Below are 24785 nucleotides of genomic sequence, written 5' to 3'. Positions count from 1 at the left end.
CTTTGGCTTTTACTCTGGGAGAGGGAAGCTGTAGACTTCAATACTGAGACTAGGGAAGCAAGAATGGAAATTTAGAAACCAATTAGTACGCTACTGCAATAATCTAGAACAGAGATGAAAGCACTTGGGCCATAATGGTAGTAGCAGAAGGGCTGAGAAGTGACCAGATTATATTTGAAGGTGTAGCCAACAAGCCAGTTTGCTCATTGGATTGGATGTGAGAAGTGAGAAATGGAAGAGTGAAGAACTTGGGTAGAGCAGCCAGAAGAATGAAGGTGTCATTTTTTAAGACTGGGAGGAACAAGTTTGAAAGTGGGACTGACTAGGAGCTCAGTTTGGACATCTTAAGTCTGAGGATCTTATTAGATACACAAGTAGTAATATGTGAGTCTGGAAATTAAGGGAAGAGTGCAGACCGGAGATACAGGTCACAAGCTTTTAGCAAATAGATGGTGTCTGAAGCCATGAGATTGAATGATATCATCAGAGAAGGGTATTTAGGTAGAAAGGAAAAGTTAAAGACTAAGCTCGGAAACATTTAGAGGTTAGGAAGATGAGGAAACATGAGTAAAGGACGGACCAGAGAAGAAGAATGAAAATACAAGAATTTTGTTTGCAAGTGAGTCAGTCAAGTGTGTCAGGAAGCCCTTCTGTTTTGGCAGGGTTCTTTCCCTTTGCAAGCTCTCTCTTTCTTCCTCTCCAGTAGAGTAACTCCAGGGAGGACAGATCAGTTTTTGCGGATGTGAAACCATGGCATGCATTTTGATTTCAGATGTGAGGCAGTCAGCTATGAAGAATTAGCCACTCATGAAAAACATGCACCTTTTATTCTACCTCAGAGAACTTGTAACAGAAAAGAGCTCTATGAATGTAAAGGATCTGTGAAGAACTTTCGTTAGTGGCTACCAGTTTACTGTACTTTGGAGATTTCAAACTGGTAAAGAAACTTGAATGCAAAAAAGATGGGAAGGCCTGTATTTCTGCCTTTCACATAGTTCAGCATGAGCAAATGCACAGTTTTGAGGAACCTAAAGTACTCTTGCCTAGAAAATCCCATGGACGGAGGAGCCTGGTAGGCTGCAATCCATGGGGTCGTGAAGAGTCAGACATGACTGAGCGACTTCACTTTCACTTTCATGCATTGGAGAAGGAAATGGCAACCCACTCCAGTGTTCTTGCCTGGAGAATCCCAGGGATGGGGGAGCCTGGTGGGCTGCCGTCTATGGGGTCGCACAGAGTCAGACACGACTGAAGTGACTTAGCATTAGCGTCAATAAATGTTAAGAACTCAGAAGAAGAAAGTGTGTGTGGGGAGGCAGGTGGGGAATAGATAAGCATAGAGTGTCCTTCTCACTCACTAGTTCCCAGTCTCCTGCATTCAAGAGTTTACCCCAGACACACGAAATTTATATTTACCATGGCATTTGACACAATATTTTGACACAGCAAATTCTTTTCTCTTGAAAGTGAGATTTAGGTACCCATTTCCAAATTTAGTAAACCAAGAAAAAAGCTACTTTCCCCTGGTGACAGTATCCAGATTTTAATTTATTCATCAGAAAAAAAGATTTTTCAAACCATGCAAAAGCACAATTTGCTGAATTTTCAAAAGCAAATCACTTCTTCAGATGGTAGAGTCTTTACATAAAAACAATACAGCAAGGTGTATCAGTTGACCACATGAATTGGTAAATATTCATTTTCAATGTAAATATAACCTATATGAATTCAGCTTTTTAAAAAGCCGTTGGATACCTTTTAAGAACATTATTAAATGGGAGAAAGTGAAAGCTGAACTGTAGGCAACATTTTTGTGATGCATAGGTATATAGAGGAAAATGTGTCTCTACTACTGTGTGTTGTCTGCTGCCTGTCTGGGGGATTGCACAAAGATGAATTGAGAACCTTGTCTGGTCTGGTTGTTGCACTTCTTTAACGTTCCTGTAAGGTTAATGCTTTGATGCTCAAGTGGGCAGAGCAAAGTCAGAGCCTGAAATGAGCAAGAATCTTGCTTGTAAATAACATCAGAAGTGTGATCATAAAGCTGGTTTGATTAGAAAGTGCAAACACTCATTACTGTACCTTTTCTCAGTTCTCAAAAATGAAATTGAACCAACATATTTAAAACCAAATATCTAGTAACTCAAAGCTGCAGAGATCTTCATGCCTCTGTTTTATTACATTGTGATAAAATCTTAAAAGTACCCCATGATCTTACTTACAAAATCTCTGGATTTTTTTAAAAAAACTGTGCTTGTGACATTAAACTTGTTTCATTATCATGGAGTCCTCAAAACCTGGAAATATCTGGTAAGTGTACTTAAAAATTACAGTTTCACATAGGATGCCTTTGATACATGTTATCAAGCATAGGAAAAAAATATCAAAAGTCTTTGAGAGTCAGTGTTAGCTAATGCACAGTTTTCATGTTTGTGTAAATAAAGTTGAACAGAAGATCTAAAATAATACCACCAAAAAAGAGGGAAACTAAATTGGAAAAACCTTGAGGAAAAACTAACCTTGCACTGATGTTTTCCTGTTTATTGACCCATGTGATAAAAATTTGAGGAAATTTTGAAGAAAATGAATATTAAAATATAGAATATATACTCTCTAAGACATTAATGAAATTATTGGAAAGGATAACTCATTTAATCAAAATTATAGAAGATATTGATTATTCAGATCTTAGGCTCTGTTTATTAAATTAACCTGAGATCTGATTTTGCATATAAAATAATGATGACTGTCTTTTTATTCCCAAGACATTCACTATTAGGAGTATCTAGATAACTTATGAGTCGAACGCGACAGAGCGACTTCACTTTCACTTCTCACTTTCATGCACTGGAGAAGGAAATGGCAACCCACTCCAATGTTCTTGCCTGGAGAATCCCAGGGACAGCGGAGCCTGGTGGCCTGCCGTCTATGGGGTCGCACAGAGTCGGACACAACTGAACCGACTTAGCAGCAGCAGCAGCAGCAGCAGCAGATAACTTATGAAGTATTTTAAAGATGCTAGACTCTTCTAGGTATAGGATGGTAATGATAATATTGAAAAAAGGGAAAATGAGAGTAATGAAGATTTAATATTGCAAGAAACATATCCTTCCATTTTTCAAATAATAGAATTTTATTTTTTCACATTAATTTTTAAAATGTTTACTTGATATTGGAGCATAGTTGATTACCAATGTTGTGTTCGTGTCATGTGTATGGCAAAGTGGTTCATTATACATGTATCCATTCTTTTTCAAATTCTTTTCCTATTTAGTTTATTACCGAGTATTGAGTTTAGTTCCCTATGCTGTACTGTAGGTCCTTGTGGGTTATCTGTTTTAAATATAGCAGTGTGAACGTGTCAATCCCAGACTCCCAATCTACAGTTCCCTTTCCCCCTGGCAACCATGTTTGTTCTCTAAGTCTTTGCGTCTGTTTCTCAGATCTAATTTTAAATATTGATAAATAATATCTGTGTACGGTAGCAGTCAGTATTTAAATTGGCTATTAAATTTATATGTGTAAAATTGTATGTGATTATATATCCTTTGCTGTATAAATGCTTTTTAGTTTAATGTAGTTCCATTTCTTTATTTTTGCTTTTGCTTATTTCACCTAAGGCAACAAGTCCAACAAATTCTGCTAACAGCAGTGTTAAAAAGCATCCTGCCCATATTTTATTCTAGAAGTTGTATGATCTTAGGTCTTACATTTAGGTTTTTAATCCATTTTTAGTTTATTTTTGCATATGGTGTGAGAAAGTAGTCCAGTTTGAATCTTGTACATGTGCCTCTTCAGTTTTCCCAACACCATTTATTGAAGAGGCTGTCTTTTCCCTGTTATATATATTTGCCTCCTTTTCTTTGGTTAATTGACCATATAAGCTTGAGTTTATTTGTCTTACCTTGATCTCTGTGTCTGTTTTTATGCCACTCCCATGCTATTTTGATTGCTATAGCTTGTACCACTGTTTGAAATCAGGGAATGTGATACCTCTGGTTTTGTTCTTCCTTCTCAATATTGTTTTGACTATTTTAGGGTTTTGTTGTGTTTTCATGCAAATTTTTGGATATTTTGTTCTATTTCTGTGAAAAACGTTATTGGTATTTTGATAGAGATTGTACTGAATCTGTAAATTGCTTTGGGTAGTATTATCATTTTGGAAATATTAATTCTTTCCATCTGTGAGAATTCCATTTGTTCATGTTGTCTTTAATTTCTTTCAGCAATATCTTATAGTTTTCTGACTGCAAGTCTTTTAATCCTTGGTTGGATTAATTCCTAGGTATTTTATTCTTTATGATACAGTTGTAAATGGGATTGTTTTTTTAATGTCTCTTTCTGATTGCTCTTTGTTAGCGTATAGAAATGCATCAGATTTCTTATGTTAATTTTGTAGCCTGCAGTTTTATCAAATTCATTTATTAGTTTTGATAGGTTTTTTTGGTGGCGTCTTTAGGATTTTGTATGTATAGTATCATGCCATCTACAAAGTGACAGTTTTACTTCTTCCTTTCCAATTTGGATTCCTTGGATTTCTTTTCTTTTCTGCTGTACTGGGACTTTGAGTACTGTATTGAATAAAAGTGACCAGAGTGGGCATCCTTGTCTTGTTACTGATCTTAGAGGAAATTCTTTCAGCTTTTAACTGTTTCATATGATGTTGGCTCTGGGTTTGTCATATATGGTCTTTAGTATGTTGAAGTATGTTCCTTTTATACTCAGTTTGTTGAGAGTTTTTATCACAATGGATGTTGAATTTTGTTGGAAGCTTTTTCTGCGTCTGTTGAGATGATCATATGATTTTTATTTTCAATTTGTTAACATGGTGTATGATGTGCAGGTATTGAACTATCTATCCTTGCTTCCCTGGGATAAAGTCCACTTCATCATGGTATATAATCCTTTTATTGTATTGTTGAATCTAGTTTGCTAATACTTGCTGAGGATGTTTTGCATGTTATATTCATCAGTGATATTGTTCTGTAATCTTTGTTATTTTATTTATTTTTTGGGGTGTGGGGATCATGTCTGTCTGATTTTGGTATCAGGGCAAGGGTGGCCTCATAGAATGAGTTCAGAAGCATTCCTTTGGGAATAGTTTGAGAAAGGTATTAACTCTTTAAATATTTGATAACATTCTCCTGTGAAGCCCTTTGGCCCTGGACATCTGTTTGCTGGGAGCTTTTTTTAAATTACTGATTCAGTTTCCTGGCAATCAGTCTGTTCATATTTTCTGTTTCTTCCTGATTCAGTTTTGGGGGATTGTATATTTCCAGGAATTTGTTCATTTCTTCCAGGTTGTCCATTTCATTGGCATATAATTGTTCATAGTAATCTCATGGTCTTTTGTATTTCTGTGCTGTCGATCATAAGCTCTTTTATTTCTGATTTTATCTATGTAGTCCTTCTCTTTTTATTCATATTCTTTATGAGTCTAGCTAAGGATTTATCAGTTTTTATCTTTTCAAAGAACCTCTTCTTAGTTTCACTGATCTTTTCTTTCTTTCGTCTCCATGTATTTCTGTTCTAATCTTTATGACTTTCTTCTATCTTTGGATTTAGCTTGTTCTTTATTTTTCTAGTTCTCTTATGTCTAAGGCTAGATTGTTTATTTGGGATTTTTCTTGTTTCTTGAGGGAGGCTTGTATCAGTGTAAACTTCCCTCTTACGATTGCTTCTGCAGTATCCCATGGGTTTTGGATCATTGTGTTTTCATTTGTCTTCAGGTATTATTTTTTTTAATTCTCCCTTTGATTTTTTCAATGATCCATTGGTTGTTTAGTAACATATTGTTTAGCCTCCATATGTTTGTAGTTTTTGCAGTTTTTTTCCCATAGTTGATTTCTAGTCTCACACTGTTATGTTCAGAAAACATGACTTCAGTCTTCTTAAATATACTGATATTTGTTTTGTGATCTATCCCAAAGAATGTTTCATGTACACTTGAGAGGGATGTGTTTTTTCCTGCTTTGGGATGGACTGTTCTATGTATATTTCTTTTACATGCAAATAGGTTAATGTGCTATTTAAGGCCAATGTTTATTGATTGTCTAGATGATTTGTTCACGGAGGTAAGTGGTGTATTAAAGCCCCCTTCTATTATTGTCTTACCACTTTTTCCTTTAATGTTTGCTTTATGTATTTAGGTACTCCTGTGTGGGATGTGTAGGTATTTTCAATTGTTAACTCTTCTTGTTGGATTGATCCCTTTATCATTATGTAATGTCTTGTTTGTCTCCTGTCTTTGTTTTAAGGTATATTTCTTCTGATCTGAGTATTGCTATCCTGGCTTTCTTTTCATAGAATTTAGTGTTATGTTTGGATTCCTTTCCCTCATTTCGGTGTGTATCTGTTATATATTTTCAGTTTGTACTTACCATGCAGTTCATGTGTAACAGCCTGTTTACATGTGATTATTTTACACTGACGCTCTCTTAACTTTGAACACATTTTAACCACCCTACATTTAACACTCCCTGCCATGTTTAATGTTGTGACATCATACTTTACATCTTTTGTTGTGTCTATCCCTTAACTACTTATTATAGATATTCCCAGATTAGGGAAATTTTCAGTTATCATTTCCTCAAATAAGTTCTCTGCCCTCCCCTCTCTGTTTCTTCTCCTTTTGGTATCATGTGAGTGTTAGTGCACTTGATGTTGCCTCAGCGGTATTTGCAAAACTACCCTTATATTTGTTTAACTCTTCTGTCTCTTTTTCTGCTCAGCTTGAGTGGCTTGCACTTCTCTTTCACTGCACTGCGTTGCTCCTCCATACCATCTAATCTACTTTCGATTTCTTCTAATATGTTTTTTTATTTCAGTTATTGTCGTCTTCAACTCTGTTTGGTTCTTCTTTGTATTTTCTAACTCTGCTAAACTTTTTACTCTGTTCATCCATTCTTGTCCCAAGTTCCTTGAGCATATTTATATGAGGTCATTGCCTTGAATTCTTTATTGGGTGGATTGCTCATGTCTTCTTTGCTTAGTTCTTCTTTTGGAATTTTGTCTTATTCCTTTGTTTGGAACATATTCTTCTGTCTCCTTATTTTGCCTAATTCTCTTCCCCTGTATTAAGTAGGTCAGTTACATTTCCTGATTTTGGATAAGTGACCTTATATAGGAGACATTGTATGAGGCCTAGCAGTACACTCTCTCTGGCCACCCGAGGCCCCTACATGGGCTCTATGGGCCTTTCTGTTGTGTTGGGACTATGGTAGCTGGGCTGATACATAGGGCTCGCCCCTGGCCCAGAAGGCTGCCATGCTCTGCCTCATTCAGTGGCTGCAGGCCTGCTGGTACTAAAGTCATTTTTTATTTCACTCTTATGAGCTAAGTTTAGATGAACAGCTAAATCATTTTTTAAATGAAGAAATGGGTTTTAAGTCAAGTTGTCAGACCACAGTTCTTCTAAGTTATAAAGGAATGTTTAGATTCCTGGTTTGTTCTTTTATCTTCCTCCTCACCCTCATCCTGAAATAGTAGAGATTAGTTTTGTGAAAGGTGATTCAAAGGCAGTGCTGCACATCTGGTGGTGCAAATTATGTGTACCCCTACAAGTAGGGGTGTGTGTCATTTAATTGTCATTGTTGATTTGTCCTTATTTTGTAAAATATCCAACAGATGTCAGTGAAGTGTCTTAAGTAAAAGATTCCTTTTCTGACTCAGTTAAGTCATTTGTACAGGCTATTGTAAGGGTTGCTGCAAGTCCAGAAGAACCGGGGAAGGAGAAATGAAGGAAGTCAGTGTTTAACTGTGGATGAGCTACTTGCTGAGTTTAGAAAGCTGTATTATATGTGTTAATGTTTAAGTTAGTCTAATAAACTTTCTTTTTTACTTAGAGCCCTCTAAAATGGGATGCCCAGGTGAGGAGCCATTCTCAACTTGTTCTGAGGCAATATTAACCTCAGTAAACCACTCTGGTGACTGGAGAATTGGGTAGGAATGGTAATGAGTTGTGTAAACAATCAGGAATGGTTTTTGATTCAGCCTAGACTTTTGGGGAGAAAAATGGTGGATTGAACATAAGCATGTACTTGTATTCCTTTCAGAAACCTCACTACAGCTATAATAATGGGATATTCCTTTAAAGACATAGTCCTTCAAGAATAAGGAAAATGACAAAGAAGAAAACAACCACAAAACCCAATAATATATAATAATAAATCAAATGCTGGGAAGCAAATGGAGTGTGGTAAATGACCTACCTGACCTGAGAAGGCCAATTCTTAATCTAGCAACAAAGAAAGCCAAGAACCAATCTGATTTTTACCACAAAATCTTCAAATAGTCCAGGAATCGATGGCCTCAGGAATGAATAGTAGTAGATCCCTCAGTCTTCTCCTCTTCCCAAGACCACTGGACAGTTGCTCTTCCCACCCCCATCTCTACCCTAATGTAAGGTTGCGAGTCAGTTCTCTGGGGGAGAAAACTCAAGGGTCTCTGGGCTGGAGCATACCAGGCAAAATGGAGAGCACAGGGTACTTTATCAAACACAAGGGAATAAAATGAACACCTGCAAACTGAATGATGAGACTCCTCTACCTGTCTCCCTCACTTTGCCTTTACCCTCCAGGCAAGAGATCAGTGTGTTGGAGAATTTACCAGCCCAAGAGCAAGGACCTAAGGACACTGACATTCCCAAGGCTAGTTGTCATCAGGAAAGCCTCTAGGATGGAAGAAAAAAATCCAGAACAACAACAGAAAAAGAAATTTGGAAGCAGAGATATGCAGGGACTGGAAAACTTCAAAAAACTGTGCTTATCTTCAGAGAGAGAAAATATGACATACACGAGACAAGAACTGAATGTTAAATACAAAGCCAAAATACTGCTTTGTGCTGTGTATTAAAAAATTATAACAGAAATAAGACCCAATAATAGAAGCGCTAGAAAATGAAAATGAGGAAATAGCCCAGAAAATAAAGGGGAAAAAAGATAAAATAATTAGAGCATCAGGTTAGGAAGTCAAAACAATGAGTTCCAGAAAAAGTAAAACAAAGGGAAGGAAATCACTAGCAAAATATTTTAAGCAAATTTCCCACAACTGAAGGATATGACGTTCCAGATTAAAAGGAATTACTAAGTGCCTGTGACAAGGCACATTTTTGGGAAATTTCAGTTTGTCTCTGATGACAAAGAGGCCATTTTGCAAACTGCCATAGAAAGGGAAAACATTACAAACTAAGTCAGAATGGCTTCTGACTTCTATCAGCAATATCAGAAGCTAGAAAATAATGAGGAATGCCTTCAGACTTCTGAAGGAAGATTATTTCAATACAGAATTCTATATAGTATAGCTCTAAGCCACTAATAGCACATGAAAATAAAGACATTTTCAGACATGCAAGGTTAAAAAAACTACCTCCTACACACCATTTCTCCTGAAGCTAAATGGGATAAATTCTTCACCAAGAATGAGCAGGATGTGAGATATAGGATAGGAGATCCAACACAGGGGAGAGACACAGGAAACCCTCAGGAGAACCCTGCAAGGAGAACCCAGGTACACAGCCTCAGAATAATGACACCCAGTATAGACTGGAGCAGTCAGAAGACTGCTGTGAGGACTTCCCCAAGAAGACCACGCTGATATATCTGAGTTAACTGAAACAACAGGAAGTGAATTGGGGACTGAATTAACAATAAGGACATAGAAATCTAAGCAAATAAATAATCAGACAACAACTAAAGCAAGTTTCCATGTTTGCTCAATGCTAGTTGTAACATCCTCTTAGACCTGAGGTGATAAGCAACATAGATAAATGCTTTTATCAGCTTCCTCTCACTTTATTATTATAAGCATTTAATTTATAAATTTTACTCTATTTTATTTTCCACACACACAAAGTCTGATTTGGCACTGGTGAATACACACAGAATCTGAAAAGTCCAATGTGAACTGAATAGATTTTCTGGGATCTAACACTAAAAAACAACTGCCAAACAACTGTCAGACAGTTCATTCTTTAAGAAAGCTGAGTTAGGGGGACGCACTCCTTCAGGAAGATAAACATGAGAAGTAGTGTGTGTGTGTGTGTGTGTGTGTGTGTGTGTGTGTGTACATGAGAAGTAGTATGTGTGTGTGTTTGTGTGTGCATGAGAAGTAGTGTGTGTGTGTGTGTGTGTTTTCCCCATGCTCAGTAGTGCCTGACTCTTTGTGACCCCACAGACTGTAGCCCACCAGTCTCCTCTGTCCATGGGTTTTTCCAGGCAAGAAGGGTTGCCATGCCTTCCTCCAGGGGACGTTCCGGACCCAGGGATTGGACCCATGTCTCCTGCATTGGCAAGCAGATTCTTTGCCACTGAGCCAGCAGGGAAGTAATAGGAGGGATTTAAGGGAAATTTCTACCACACAGACTGCAGAAATATATAGGAAGGCACACAAGGCCCAAGGAAAAAGCTCTGCTGAGATAAAAATGCTGAAAGCGGGCTTGGGCCCTGCTTCAAGGGTAACAGCTGAACAACCATAAAAGAGCAAGGAAGACCTTGCCCAATCCTGGGGTTAGTGTGGAGCTCTGAGAAAGAACAACGTGTGGTAACGTGACTCCTGAGGGCAAAGAGCGTTGCTCTTCAGGAGCACATGACGTCTTGATCTGAGGACCGTAGACTCTCGATCTCGACCAGAGAGGGTTAGTGTCGTACTAGTAACACAGAAGCACCGTGAGCACGTGGACCAGCACCCACGGAGGGTAGAGGTGAGTCTCTTAAGGCACCTTGACGGAAACTTGAATTTTGTTCTTCTCTGTAAATCACAGGGAAACTGAAGGTCTGTACGTCACATTTCCTGGAGTTGAAAGCAGTCAGTTGTGAGATGTGTCTCTACTTAGGAGTCGCCTTAAAGACAGGGTTTCTGTGACAGAAAAGGAGGCCACCCCACAGGTGACTTTCTGAGGCTCCCTCTGTCCATGGCTGAGCAGAGCAGTCATTGCAACAGGGGCATGGGCCATGAGGACGGAACCCCCCAGGACAACAAGGCGAATTTCTGATAAAGACAGTGTCCCCACACAGGTAAGCAAGCGTCTCCAAATACCACTAGGAAGAAAGCTGAGCGCACAGGGTTCCAGCTGCTGGAAGGCTGGCTCAGGATGAGAAGGGAAGAACATCTGAGTCTCTAGACGATGTTAGATGTCAGGACAGGGTGTTCAAGGCCCACCCCTGAAGAGGCCAGGGTGAGGTCCTGCATTTAGCCAAGCACAATTCAAAGTGGTCTTCAGCTGCCATGAGGGGTTCTGGAATGTTGCTGCTGAGGAAGCGCTCCAGGAGAAGCTGCTTGTTGGGCTCCCCAGCTGCTGGACAAGCAGTCACCACAGCAGCACTGCTTTGTGTCAGACAGTGCTGTCACAGCAGGCATCCACCAGCAAATCTTTCCTCTCACAAACGCAGCCATGTTCGTCCGTGATGAGGTGCTTCCCTTGTTTGGAGTTCTGCACTGGTTGCTAGACTGACTGACATTGCCCCAGTTAAACTGTACTTTCCATGGAACAGGCTGATCATGGTCTTGACCCTGGAGGAGATTCTGACCTCTTACTGCCCTCTTCTCCTGCTTGAAGGTGCTGGTGAGGAAGTAGAGGAGCAAAGGCCGGGCCACCAGGACAAGCACCCACCTCTCCCGCAAGAGCCAGTGCCACCTTGTGGCCGCCAGCTTTACCATCCTGCCAAGAGCGTGTGGGCCCTGCGCCTGGGTGGCATGGCCCCTATGCAGCCGGCAGCCCCATGGCTCACGGGGGCACCAGTCCCCTCTATTGTAGAAGCTAGATTAAGTTAACACCAAAATAGCATGCTTGAGTCCCTCCCAGTTCTGCTCTCTCACTGACTGACTCAACATCTACCATCCTCGTTAGTATAGTGGTGAGTTTCCCAGTCTGTCTCGTGGGAGACCAGGGTTTGGTTTCCCCAACAGGGAGGCAACATGCCCTGGGCTTCCCTGGTGGCTCAGATGGTAAAAAAAAATCCACCTGCCAATGCAGGAGACTCAGGTTTGATTCCTGAGTTGGGAAGATCCTCTTAGAAGGGGATGGCAGCCCTCTCCAGTATTCTTGCCTGGAGATCCTCACGGACAGAGGAGCCTGATTGGTGGGTCGCATTAAGTCAGACATGACTGAGCGACTAACACTAGTCACAAGCAGATTCTAAGTTTTTACTGTGTTAGCTGGTTCCGGAACTGACTAGAAGTTAGGACACTTTAAGGCCATCTCAGGTCTTCATCAGCTGTTTCTAAAACCAATTTATTTGTGCCCACTACCTGATAATTCTGTTCTGAGCCTGAAATCTGATTTCATCCGCTCCCTGAAATTTCCAGTCATATCAGAGATGTGGGGAGTTCCCAAACTGCTGTCCTTTTCACTCTTTCTCTTCACAGTTTGTGATGATCGACTCCCCTCCCCTCTTGAGAGCTCTTCTGTCTCGTGGCAACGTTTTTTCTCTATTGGCTATGTTTCTCCCACACCGTACCTTCTTTACTGTCTCCCTTTTTGTGAAGTCTTATCCTTACCCTTCTTTGCTTGCTTTGTCCTTTCTCTGTAGATGACTTACTCTGTTTTCATGTTTCTATCTGCCACCTTGGTTCTAATAACTTTTAAGTCTCTATTTCCGGCTTTAATTTCTCAGTTGCAGACCTGAATTCCCAATTGGTCATCTGAACATCTTTACTGGAATGTTCGAAACTGAAGCCATTTTCTTCGTGTAATTCCCTTCTTCACCCCCTCCCTTCCCTACAGCCTGTTGTTCTTATGTGATTGAATTTCTGCTGAATGCCCACATCCTTCTAGTCCTCCTAACTTTAACTTACTCATTTGTTTCTACATAGATATCTTAATAACTACCCATTGTATCTCTTCTCTCGGTTCTCTTTTCTTCTTTCTATGTATCTCCTTTCACTGCTTGTTCAGCATTATCTTCTTAAAAGCCCTACTTGAATCATATTTCTTTTCTCTTTTAAAGTTACTGTTGGCTCTTTTTTTCCCTTTCTCTTAAATATTTACTTACTTATTTGGCTGTGCTGGGTCTTAGTTGTGGCACACAGGGTCTTTAGTCTTCCTTGGGGTATGCGGGGTCTTTAGTTGCTGCACGGGCATATGGGATCTAGTTCCCTAACTAGGGATCGAACCTGGGCCCCCTGCATTGGGAGGGTGGAGTCTTGGCCACTGCCATCAGGAAAGTCTCATATTACTTTATTTCTTTAAATACTTTTTACAGGCTCTCTGTTGTCTATAGGATAAAATTCAAATTTGCAGTGACACTAAAGGCTCTCTGTATTCTGACCAGACTTGACTCTCTCACATCATCTTTTTTTTTTACCCGTCACAGATTCTCTAGGTTCTCTGGGCTCATAGGTCTACTTCAGGTTCCCCATGCATTCTCATACTTGAGCTTCTGCTCTCATTGGGCCATCAGCCTGGTTGTCTTGCTGTAGTCTCTCATTCTGCTTCCCTCATCTGTGATAATCACATTTGTCCTGAGGCCCAGCTAGATATCTCCTCTTGGTAATTGTTTCCTTTATTCCACTAATCAGAATTCACAGCATTTCTCTCTGATAAGCAGCTCCTCTTTTACAGCTAATACTGAATGTAAGTCCTTACCCTTTTGTTGTTGGTGTGTATCTTCTTTACCAGATTGGAACTTCTTAGTTGACAAGACTGTAGCTTCACTTTGGTGTTGTCATGGCAACTGGCAGGTTTTGTGCTTTGTTGCCAAATAAGTGAGTGACTGACTGTTGAGCAGATGACTGACATGAGACACACTAGAGAAACCCTTGCTTGACTTTTTCAGGTGAGACACTTCAAAGTAAAAGATAATTTTAGCTGTGGGAAATATTCTTTCCCTCTAGCCTCCCCCTGCAGGGAAAACCACATCCACTTCAGAGAAATATTTTTGGAATGAAATCAGAGAATTAGCATCATTACTTGGCCACAAGGACTATAAACAGTTATTGCAATCGCCACTGTTGGTTCTAATAAGTGCAAAGTTGGTATGCGCCACTATCCATGTTAACAAGTCATAGCACTCAATGTGCCTGGCTGCAGATGTCAGATCTGATCTCTTGGGCTGTGCTGCTAGTTGATTGGAGGAGGGCATGGCAGCCCCCTCGAGTATTCTTTTCTGGAGAATCCCATGGACAGAGGAGCCTGGCAGGCTACAGTCCATGGGGTTGCAAAGAGTTGGACACAACTGAAGCGATATAGTATGCATGCTAGTTGATATTGTAACTGTAATGGTGTTCGTGAGCATGACACCTATGCTTTTTTTTCTCAAAGGTTTTGTTAGTAGTAAATAGGTTGTATTAAATATTATCTTGCTCCTATACAGAATGGTAAGAGAAAATACATACTTTTAATAACAGAAAATATCTTTTTTAAAAAATTATTTTTTTGCTGCGCTGAGTCTTGTTGACTAAAAAAAGACGTACAACTTAAGAGTTGCGAGTTAAGCTTTGTCTGGGCACAATGAGGACTGCAGCCTGGGAGGCAGCATAGCTCTGAAAGACTGTTCCAAAGCTGTGGTGGGGGAAACTCAATATATAAGGTTTTGGTGAAGGGGGAGTTCAGTACCATGAAGCACTCATTTTACAAAAGGTTTTTTGTTAGTCATGAGAATCTGATGTCACCATGAAGGGGTTTAGTGCTTCTCTAGATATGAGGAGATGAAAGGAGTGAGATCATAAAATCTGTTCCTAAAAACATCCAACTATCTAAAGACCTGTCTCACCAACTGCCCTGGAGCACAGAGAGCCTCACTCCACCCTGAACTCCCTTGGGGGTTGTTGAAGGTCAGCAGCCACAGCGGCACGGGGTTCAGTCTCCATAGAGGCAGATGGCGAAAGCCTTTGTTGTTCAGTCGTTGGCAATGCCCGTGGTAGGTGCCCATTTGTAGTTGACAGTCTCCATTGCTCTGTACAGTCTTTCTCTAGTTGCGGTGTCAGGGCTTCTCATTGCAGTGGTTTCGCTTGTTGTGGAGTATGGGCTGTAGGTGCACTAGCTCAGTAGCTATGGCTCTCAGGCTTAGTTGCCCTGCAGCATATGGGATCTTCCTGGACCAGGGGTCAAACCTGTGTCTTCTGCATTGGCAGGCGGATTCCTAACCACTGGACCACCGGGGAAGTCCAGACAGTTTATCCATTATGTTGCATTTCAGCTTGATAGCACAAACGTGTGTGCTATTGTTGGAGTTTCGGTTATAAGATTAATTAGTATATCAAAATCACGAGCAGATTTAGCAGTTACTTCATAGATAGGAAGTTTACTGTAGTAGGAAAGAAAGTGCATGTCTGTGACTGGAACTCTCTCTTCTCTCTGGACGGGTTGCTTTATTAGAGGCACTCATGGGCAGTGGAAATGGCACCAGGTTTGAAGTTACTGTAACTGGCTTCAAATTCCGCCTTTTCTCAGCCTCAGCTTCCTTATCCAATGAGATTTTTATTATGGTTTGAAAGAAGAATGCAAGATCAACAACATAAATTTTGATTTGAGACAAACTTCAATTCTCTCTGACTCTTAAAAAACCATGGAACCAGTGAGATAATGGAGTAAGTGTTATGTTTCTCATTTTGCTTGGACAGGTTTAAATTAACCCAATAAAGAAATTTGAGGTGTGGCATCTTAGAAAACATCCTGTCTCCATATCTCATGACTTTACTCGTTTTTTTTTTCCATTTTTACTTGCACAGTTTGGCAAATTCCTTTCTTCTAAAGTATAGCCGTAATTCACCATCCTATGTAACTTGAGGTAGAAAGATGGGAGTGGAGTTGTTTATAGTGCATCTTGAGATTTAATTTTGAGACTTAATCTTGGCTTTTGACTGCTATAGGAACTTTTCCAAAATGAAAAAATATATGATTTAGATAAGTTGAGCAAAATTATCTAAACATTGCTTACTTTAGTTGCGCCAGTGGTCTCTCTTTCTCTCCCCTATCCCCCATGTCTCCCTCCCTCCCTCTCAGTTTCCTCCTCTATTCCTCCCCATTCTTTTTTTTTTTTTGGAGGGGGAGGAGCAGGGAACAGGATTGGCTCAGCTACTTAGAAAAGCTTTTTGAGTTTATCTTTCAAACAGAAGGATTTGTAAATCAGATAGGTGGAACATCTAGTTGTGTTTGTGTCCAAAACAGACTGACGCTGCCTCCAGGGATGAAACCTGTTTTGTTATGACCCTAAGGGCTTCCCGGGGGGGCTCAGTGGTAGGAGAACCCACCCGCCAGTGCAGGAGACACGGGAGATGCTGGTTCCATACCTACGTTGGGAAAATCCCCTGGAAAAGGAAATGGCAACCAACTCCAGTATTCTTGCCTGGGAAATCCCATGGACAGAGGAGCCTGGCAAGCTACAGGTCAGGGGTCGCAAGGAGTCCAACACAGATTCATGACTGAGCACACACACGTGCATGCTCTTGGCACTCACCTGTCATCTAATTTCTGTAGTAACAATGCTTAAGAAAGGAAGTTCCCAAGTTTCTCATAAAGCTGTTGTGTCTGTTGGATTGTTCTGGTTAACTTCTTTTCTCTGAAACGTACATTGGGTTGTTCTGGTTAACTTCTTTTCTCTGAAACGTACAGCCTGTTTTCTTTTTCTTTGTCTTCAGAAATTTACAGGGTAACTGTTTTCCATTTTAATTGATAGTTAATATATATCATAACAGGAAATTCCCATCTAGTTCATTTTTCTCTTTTGCTTACAAAATAATTTTGATTGTGTTTTGCGTTTTTTTCCTAACTCTGCAGAGTAGAAAATAACAAGATAAACTCAAGGTAGAAAAGAATAAAAAGAAGATGAATTCTTGGGATGGGAAGGAAATGAAAGAAACTTGAAATAGGAAGAGAACTGGTAATACAGATTATTATTTTATGTTCGTTTATTTTTCAACTTAGAGGTCTTTCAGTTTTTTCCTTTTTCCTTTAATCAAAGTAGTGCCATCAGAGTCAAAAGCATATTTAAACAAACCTTTTGTAATTAGTTTTTAAAAGTAGAAATTGTAGGAAGTATCCAGATGTGTGTTAGGAACCAGATGATCTAGGAAGGGAGCCAGTGAAATAATACATTGGGAGTGACTGAAAGTAAGAGAGAGAAAAATATATTTACAAGCAGATTATCATCAGCAGTACACAAAATCAGTTAGATAAAAATAGCCTTGGAGTAGCTGCTGAAGGCTAGAAAGTTCCACAGTGGTAGATAAGCCTCCCAAAAAAGAAACCCCTTGCAGAAATGGAGTGAGGGGAAAACCTGGCCTCTTCTAATAACGTTTGACATAAGTGATATAGCATAGGGTCATTGGTAAAGATGAGCTTTTTGTAACCAGGTGTGTTTCTTTGGTTAATAAATTAGAATTATACTAAAATTTTCATAAGATTTCCTAAGACTTAGCAGTGAATTTGACTACCACTCTATTGTATTTATACCTAAATAATACATTCCTGTATCGTATTATTACTTGTCTTGATCAGTTCCCGCTGTGATAAGAGGATACCGTGGAGTGGGTGGTTCGAAGAGCAAACAGATTTAATGTCTGCTAAGGGCCCTCTTCTGGGCTGCAGACTGTTGACTTCCTGTATGCTAACTCATGGAGGGAAGAAGGCATGGGAGCTCTCTGGGGTCCCTTTTGTAAGGGTACCAATTCTGTTCATGAGAACTCCTCCCTCATGACCTGATTACCTCTTGGAGGCCCAACACACGAATCTGGGGGACACCAAGATTCAGTCCATTGCAGTACTGTTATCACACCATCATGCAGACCTCGCCAGGGTCTTACTGAAGGACCAGGTTGTTGTAGTAACAATGTCTGGGTAAACAGAATAATCTCATTCTAACTAACATTTCTTCTCTGCTTGGAATGAAACTTAAAAATTATCAAACTCTTTTTAAAATTCTAATATTTTTGTGTATACAAGTTTAGTTGCTTTCATTGAGGACCTCTTAATTGCTTTTGTAAAAGCACAGTATATTCTAGTGTCCATTTATATGGATTCTTGAGGCTAAAAAGTGTTTTTAAATTAGAAACTGGATATAAGAAAACTGTTAATATGCCATGGAGACTGTAATTAATAGCATCATGATCTGTTGTTGAATCTGAAGACATAAAGGGCAGGAAGACAATGCAGTGAGTAGGAATGAGGTGGGGTACAGAATCTAGAGAGTGGTATGAGTGGGGAAGGGGGCAGAGGATCGTTATTCTGTATGAGACAACCAGGGGAAAATGGCACTATTTAAGGGTCGTTTTGTCAAGATTTGAAAGAAAAATTGCCAGAATTGTAAATAGGTTATGAGTTTCCACGTTAAATGAGTCTACAATGAATAAACACCTATTTCAAAGCACATCTTTGGGAAATTTCAAAGCATCTTTGATAAGGAGGACCTTCTAAGAGTTTTCAGGAATTGAAAACAGAAACAAAAATGTGCTATATGACATTCGAATAAGAGTGGCATCAAGTTCTTGACAGCGATGTTAGAGGCTAAGACCACAGAGTAAGTGCTGTTAAAGTTCCAATCGAACATGACTTCTAAACTGAAATTATATTTCAAGCTAAATGATCTGTCAAGTAACAGAAGGGGAATATTGAAAAGGACAAGAAGAAGACAGAGGAAATCCCCAAAATATTGGTGAAAGGAAGTCCCAGGATGGTAGCTGGATAGCTGAGAGAGTGTCCAGTCCAAATTGGAATAAGGGGATGGAAGGGTTTTAGGCACTTCTCAATTTAATCTCAACTTTTCTAGATAATATTCTTACAGCACTGGGTTTTATTTAGAAATGTTGAGATAAATGCCATAAGAGGCTAAAAATTAAAAGAAAGAATCCCTTTGGTGGGCTGCTGTTTTTTCTTTATTAGCTTATTTGATCTTAAGTATAGTTGTTATTTTTCCCACAATGTACATCTATTAATAAAGTAATGTGTAATTTAAGGAAACAACCTTCTCTGAATGTGTAAAATCAGCATGATAGTTACTACTTTATAGGGTTCTGTAAAAAAGAATATTAAAATTAAGTTCCCCAGCAGAATGCTGGCACATACTGGGTGCTCATTGAATGTTTGTTTCTTTTTTTTCAGTCAGTTTTGCTTTATTTTCTATGAGAAAAAAAAAAAACAAAAACTTAAGTTCCAAACAAGTCAATGTATGAACCCATTTAAAAGCCAACTAACTAGTTTTTAAGTAGGGCACTGAAATTTCAGACTTTAAGAATAAACTATGTTTAATAGATCATGACAAGCATTCTAGATTCCAGATTTTTCATGAAAGCAACTCCTTTCATTAAAAAAGTGTCACAGGTAGTAAAAATGTAATCAGAAATGAACTACACAGCCCAAAATTAATTTGACGAAATTTAACACCCTTTCTTTCAACCACTCTGGATATACTTCGTGCTAATAACAGTATAGGAAAAATCTATCTCCAGTAATATTTAGATCAATGTTTATTATACATTGATGTATTTTGGTTGATGATATTGTTGACTAAATTGCCTTATCAGAGTCATTTGTGGCAGAAAAAACATAAATGTTGTTTGCTGCTAAAGTGAAGGCACGGATGGGAATCCACCTGCCAATGTGGGGGATGGGGGTTCAATCCCTGGTCGGGGAAGATTTCACATGCCACAGAGCAGTTAAGCCCCGTGTGCCTCAGCACTGAAGTCTGCGAGCCTAGAGCCATGCTCTGCAACAAGAGAAGCTGCTGCATTGAGGAGCCAGTGCACCACCGCTGGGAGTAGCCCCCACCCTCCGCCCCTAGAGAAAGCCCATGCACAGCAACAAAGACCCAGCACAGCTAGTTTCAGTTCTGCTTTTTTACAGCATTATGATCAGGCAACTAGTAAGCCCCGCACAGTCTTTCCTTAAAATTATTTCACTGGGTAAGTCCAGAAGATTGAGCTAATACTGGCCTGGAATATGAGGAACGTAGAGTGATGTCTTACTTTGTTTTACTATTGCTACTTGAAATATATACCCAAGATCCTTCAGGCTACTATCCTACATACCTACTGAGAAGTTATTTCATTTGTACCTCTCCTTGGGTAATTTATAATGTCAGCATTTTCGTATGCATTTTCAAAGCACCTACAACTACAGTATAGGGTCTGTAGTGTCTTATTTCAGATATTCTTGGCAAGAATAATATTCTTTTGACAAAGTTACAGACTTTATCGGGCTTCCATGGTGGCTGAGAGGGTAAAGTGTCTGCCTACAATGCAGGAGACCCAGGTTTGATCCCTGGGTCAGGAAGATCCCCTGGAGAAGGAAATGGCAACCCACTCCAGTACTCTTGCCTGGAAAATCCCATGGATGGAGGAGCCTGGTAGGCTACAGTCCATGGGGTCGCAAAGAGTCGGACACAACTGAGCGACTTCACTTTCCTTTCCTTGCACAGATTTTATCACATGATGGCAGTTGCAGGGGGTGTATGCTAGATCATGTTATAAACGCATTAAAAGTGTTCTCTTATAAAACAATTAAGCGTAAAAATGGAAGGAAAAGAAAACAATTTAGACAGTCTGTGGCAATGATAGCTTATAAATGACAGCTGGTAAATAAAGAAATCCATAGAGATAGTTATCACAAAGCTTTTTGAAGAAAAGATCCCATGCAAATCAGGGATGATATTAATTGTTCTCACACAACCCCCCTCTCCCTGCCTTTTACAGCCTCCCTCACCCAAACACACAAAATACTATTTTTATTTTGTTTTAACAAACTCTTATATAGTGGTTTGTGCCAGGGATTATTCTAAGCACTTGGCAAATAAATATTTACTTACTAAACTCTGTTAGCTAGGTACTATTATTATCCTTGTTTGTTTGCTTTTTAAATATTTAATGAAACCAAGGTGGTGCTTTTCCACGACCTCTGTAAGTAGTGAATGGCACTGCTGGTATTTGAACCTGGTAATCTAGCCCTAGAGTTAGTCCTATGAATGTCTATGCCCTTTCTGCTGCTTGCCTTGGAGTGATGAACAAAAGACGAAGAGTTCTCAACTCTGGGTCCTATGACACCGTCAGTGGTTATTTCCTTATACCTTAAAAAAGTAAATTTAGCAGAGTTGTCTGTTTTATTGTCACTTAGTGGAAAATAATGTGCAGTCATTTATTCAAAAATATAAACACAGAATATGGAGGTTTTTGTTGCTGTTGGCAGTTTTGGGAATAGCTGTAATGAATGAAATTCTGTTTACTAAAGATGCAACTTCACGCATCATTTAGAGAACTTCTTTACCAAGAACATGTTCGGCACTTAATAACACTCAATAAATATTGAGTCTAATTAAACAGTGAACAAGGATGCACTATATATCTACAGCATTTTCCAATTCATCATATTCTTTTTAATTTCACGTTTGCTTGGGTATGGTGTAGAATTTAAAATATGTATCATAAATGTCTTAGGAAGCTTTGAATCTTTTATATGTTTTTGAATGATCGTTTAAATCATGCAACAGCTGATGGTACAGGGTAAAGCATGATCCACAATAATTATATGTTACAAACTCATTTTGTCCTAAAACTTCTCTAAGGACAAAATTATATCCTTAATTAAAGTCAGTGTTGTGGCCTTTCTCTTGCCAGTGAGATAGAAACCACTGTATTTATTTCCTAACATGAGGGGGAAAGGAATATTTCCAGTTCTCATACACAGACATCCCTGTTGTTACTTCTCTGGATGGCCTCCTGAGAGATCTAATAATAGGAGTGTGAGTCTGTCCTTAGTCACCAGTGACTATTTCCTTAGCAAATTCATTAACCTCTCTCTTATCTCTCAATTTGTAACCCCAGTAAATTACCACTTAAGTATTAGGCTTCCCTGAAATATAGCTCTTTTTCACTCATCTCTGTTTTCTATCAATATGACATTTAAAGACCAGTATGTTAAACAGGTTATTTAGATTTAAATTCATTCAAAAACCTAAGCCATCTGTGCTCTGATTTTATTACATCCTAGGGCAGATTTATCTATTGATAGTAATGACCGTTGAAGATAGGTTAAAGAATATAGTTCAAGCATATAATCGTAATTCTTGAATATGTTAAAAAAATTTTTTTCATTTTTTATTGGGATACATCAATACTGTCATTGAAACAAATCTCTCAGAGATGATTTTTAAGTTTTTCAATGGTTTTTAGCTTCAGCAATAGTAAATTTATATGCCATGTTTTATTGCCAAGAGAAAATATGTTATCCGTTGTGACGGATAGAAAAACTTGTTATTAAAGCAGATGGTAAATCCTTGAATGTAGTGTTTTTGTTGCTGAGCTACATGGTATTTTTGTTTGTTTGTTTATTGTTTTTTGGTAGGATTGCTGGTTTAAAATTGACTGTGTGCTTTGTCTCATAATTCTGTGCCTTTTCTATCATAGTGTTTACCTTTTCTGGAAGACTAACTTATTTCTTATTATATAGAACTTTATTTGATAATTATAAATTGTTTTAACTGTATGGACAGATATTTAGAAGAAAGTTTTAACTTCTTGAAGTTATTTTTTATATTTACTGATATTTTCTAAACCAAAAAATGATTATTCATGGAGTCATTTTCATGTCCACAGTGTTTTACATTTTGGCAGATCATTCATCTCAGCTTTTAAAATAAGATAAAAATCTCATATTATTACTTAGGAACTTTCAAATATAACCCTTCTCAAAAAATAGGGAGAACATATATGTATTTCAAAATGTAATATTTGAAATGAAAATGTAAAAAGACTAATATCATAAAATGGGATAAAGTTGCCCTCTTGGAGCCTAGAATAAAATTGAATAAAAGGGTCTAATTTTTATTACTGTCATCATCCTAATGGTTCAGAAGTACTGAATAGAAGTACCACTGATTAATTTTCCCCTTGCTTAAGGATTTAAGTTTTCTTTGGGGAATGGATTTTCTATTAAAAAATAATCTGAACCATCTTTTAATAAATCGAATCTATTTGACATATAATATTGTATAAATTTAAGGTGTACAACATGTTACTTTGATAACATTTATGTATTGTAACATGATAGCCATTGTAGCACTATTTATCACCTGATGTAACTGTGATAGTTTTGTTGCCTGTATTTATTATATGTGCATTAGATCACTGTGGCCTGTTTAAACACTATCCTTTGCAAGTTTGTACCCTTAAACATCAGTTTTATCCCCTCAAACCCATCCCCTGGTAACTACCATTATTATCTGATTGTTTGAGTTTGACACTTTATATTTCACATATAAAGTTTGTGTCATACAGTATTGGTCTCTCTCTGTCTGACTTACCTCACTTATCAAACTGTGTTCAGGATCCTTGCATGTTGTCAGAAATGTCAGGCTATCCTTCTTTCTTACTGCTGAATAATAATTCATTGGTATATAAACCATATCATATTTATCCATTCATCTGTTGATGGGCATTTCGGTTGTTTCTGTGTCTTGAATATTGTGAATAAAGCTGCAATAAGTGTGGGAGTGTATATATTTCTTAAAAACACTGTTTTCATTTCCTTTGGGTATGTACTCAGTAGTGGAGTTACTGGACTATATGGTAGACCTACTTTTAACTTTTTGAGAAACCGCCATATTGTTTTCCATACTATTGAACCAATCTGTATTCCCATCAGTAGTGTATGAGGGTTCCTTTTTGTGTGTGTGTGTGTGTGTGGCATCCTTACCAGAACTTGTTGTCCCTTGTCTTTTAGATGATGCCCATTTTGACAGGTGTGAGGTGATAGTGCTTCATTGTAGTTTTGATCTGCATTTCCCTGCTGATGTGATATTGTGCATCTTTTCATGCGTCCGTTGTCCATTTTGATGTCCTCTTTGCTTCACGATTTACCTCTTGGAGTTCTACGAGACTTTAGCTTGCTTCAGATAGTTGTAAGAGAATAATGGAAGTAATAAAGCCCACTTACCCTGCATGGTGCAGTAGTATTTGGATTTTATAGTACATGCATACATTATTGTGTCAGTGATATGCAAAAGATGACTGTACCATATTTTTTGCTTTAAGTAGGTTTATCGAAACAGTAGCCCACACTTACAGATATTCTTTAACATTAATGCAAAAGCAAATGCCTAATGACATACTTTTACTGAAACCAAATGCTATCTGCATTAAATGGGGAAAGTGGACTAAATTCTTCAGTTGAGACAGTAGATGAACTTAACAGGAAATCAACAAGCTGAGCAGATAGTTGTATTTTCAAAGGCACTGAAGAAAATGAGTTTTTGATGGCTTTATTAGAGTTCAGCTTAAGCTCTTAAATGAGGAGAGCCAATGTCATAGGCATCTCCTTGGCTCCGTGAACACATTGAGATCTCCATTAATATCCCGCCCTGCCCCAGAAAGCTTTTAGTTGCTTTTTGATGTTTATTAATGAATTTTTTTCATAGAAATAGAAATGTTGCTTTTGTTTCCATAGTATATTGTTTACTCTTACACTGAAAGTAGAAAAAGATTTGCTTGGAGTTTTCCAGATAGGTGTTTTTTTTTCCTTTGAAATATGGCACTATTCCTATAAGAGCCTGACTGTTGAGAAGGGTGACTGATGTGTGAGTTTTGCCTGCTCTTTGTAATGCTTTCTCCTGGCCAGTGGCCATTTCAGGTAAGCAGATGCAGTCTACTAAATCATCTTTGCTGGAGAAGCAAGGCAGTGCTCTAAGGCCTTGCCGGGAGTTGTGGAAACATCGTGCAGCCGTCAGAATGGTTGCTTGTTTGGCACGTGCCTTCTCTAAACACTCGTGAGTGTCTGCTAACCATCCGACTAACAGTCCTCGCTCCCTATAATGCCTTTTTTTTTTTAATTAAAAGAGAAGTTTGCCTTGTAGTCCCATCATATA

At 38.7% G+C, this 24785-nt stretch overlaps 1 protein-coding gene and 1 long non-coding RNA gene across 8 annotated transcripts in view; both read left to right on the top strand.

The window, feature by feature from the left end:
- Positions 1–24785, top strand: part of RASAL2 (RAS protein activator like 2) — a 394323-nt gene that overhangs the window by 213501 nt on the left and 156037 nt on the right. The gene's annotated exons all lie outside the window — the stretch shown is intronic.
- LOC120880533 lies at positions 16255–20994 on the top strand. The gene is made up of 2 exons (XR_005725051.1): positions 16255–16323; positions 20288–20994. It is a non-coding gene; the product is annotated as an uncharacterized LOC120880533 (long non-coding RNA).

This window comes from Oryx dammah, unplaced genomic scaffold (genome assembly GCF_014754425.2).
Source record: "Oryx dammah isolate SB20612 unplaced genomic scaffold, SCBI_Odam_1.1 HiC_scaffold_21, whole genome shotgun sequence".
Taxonomy (NCBI): Eukaryota; Metazoa; Chordata; class Mammalia; order Artiodactyla; family Bovidae; genus Oryx; species Oryx dammah.
This window is presented reverse-complemented; position numbering and strand designations above follow the sequence as displayed.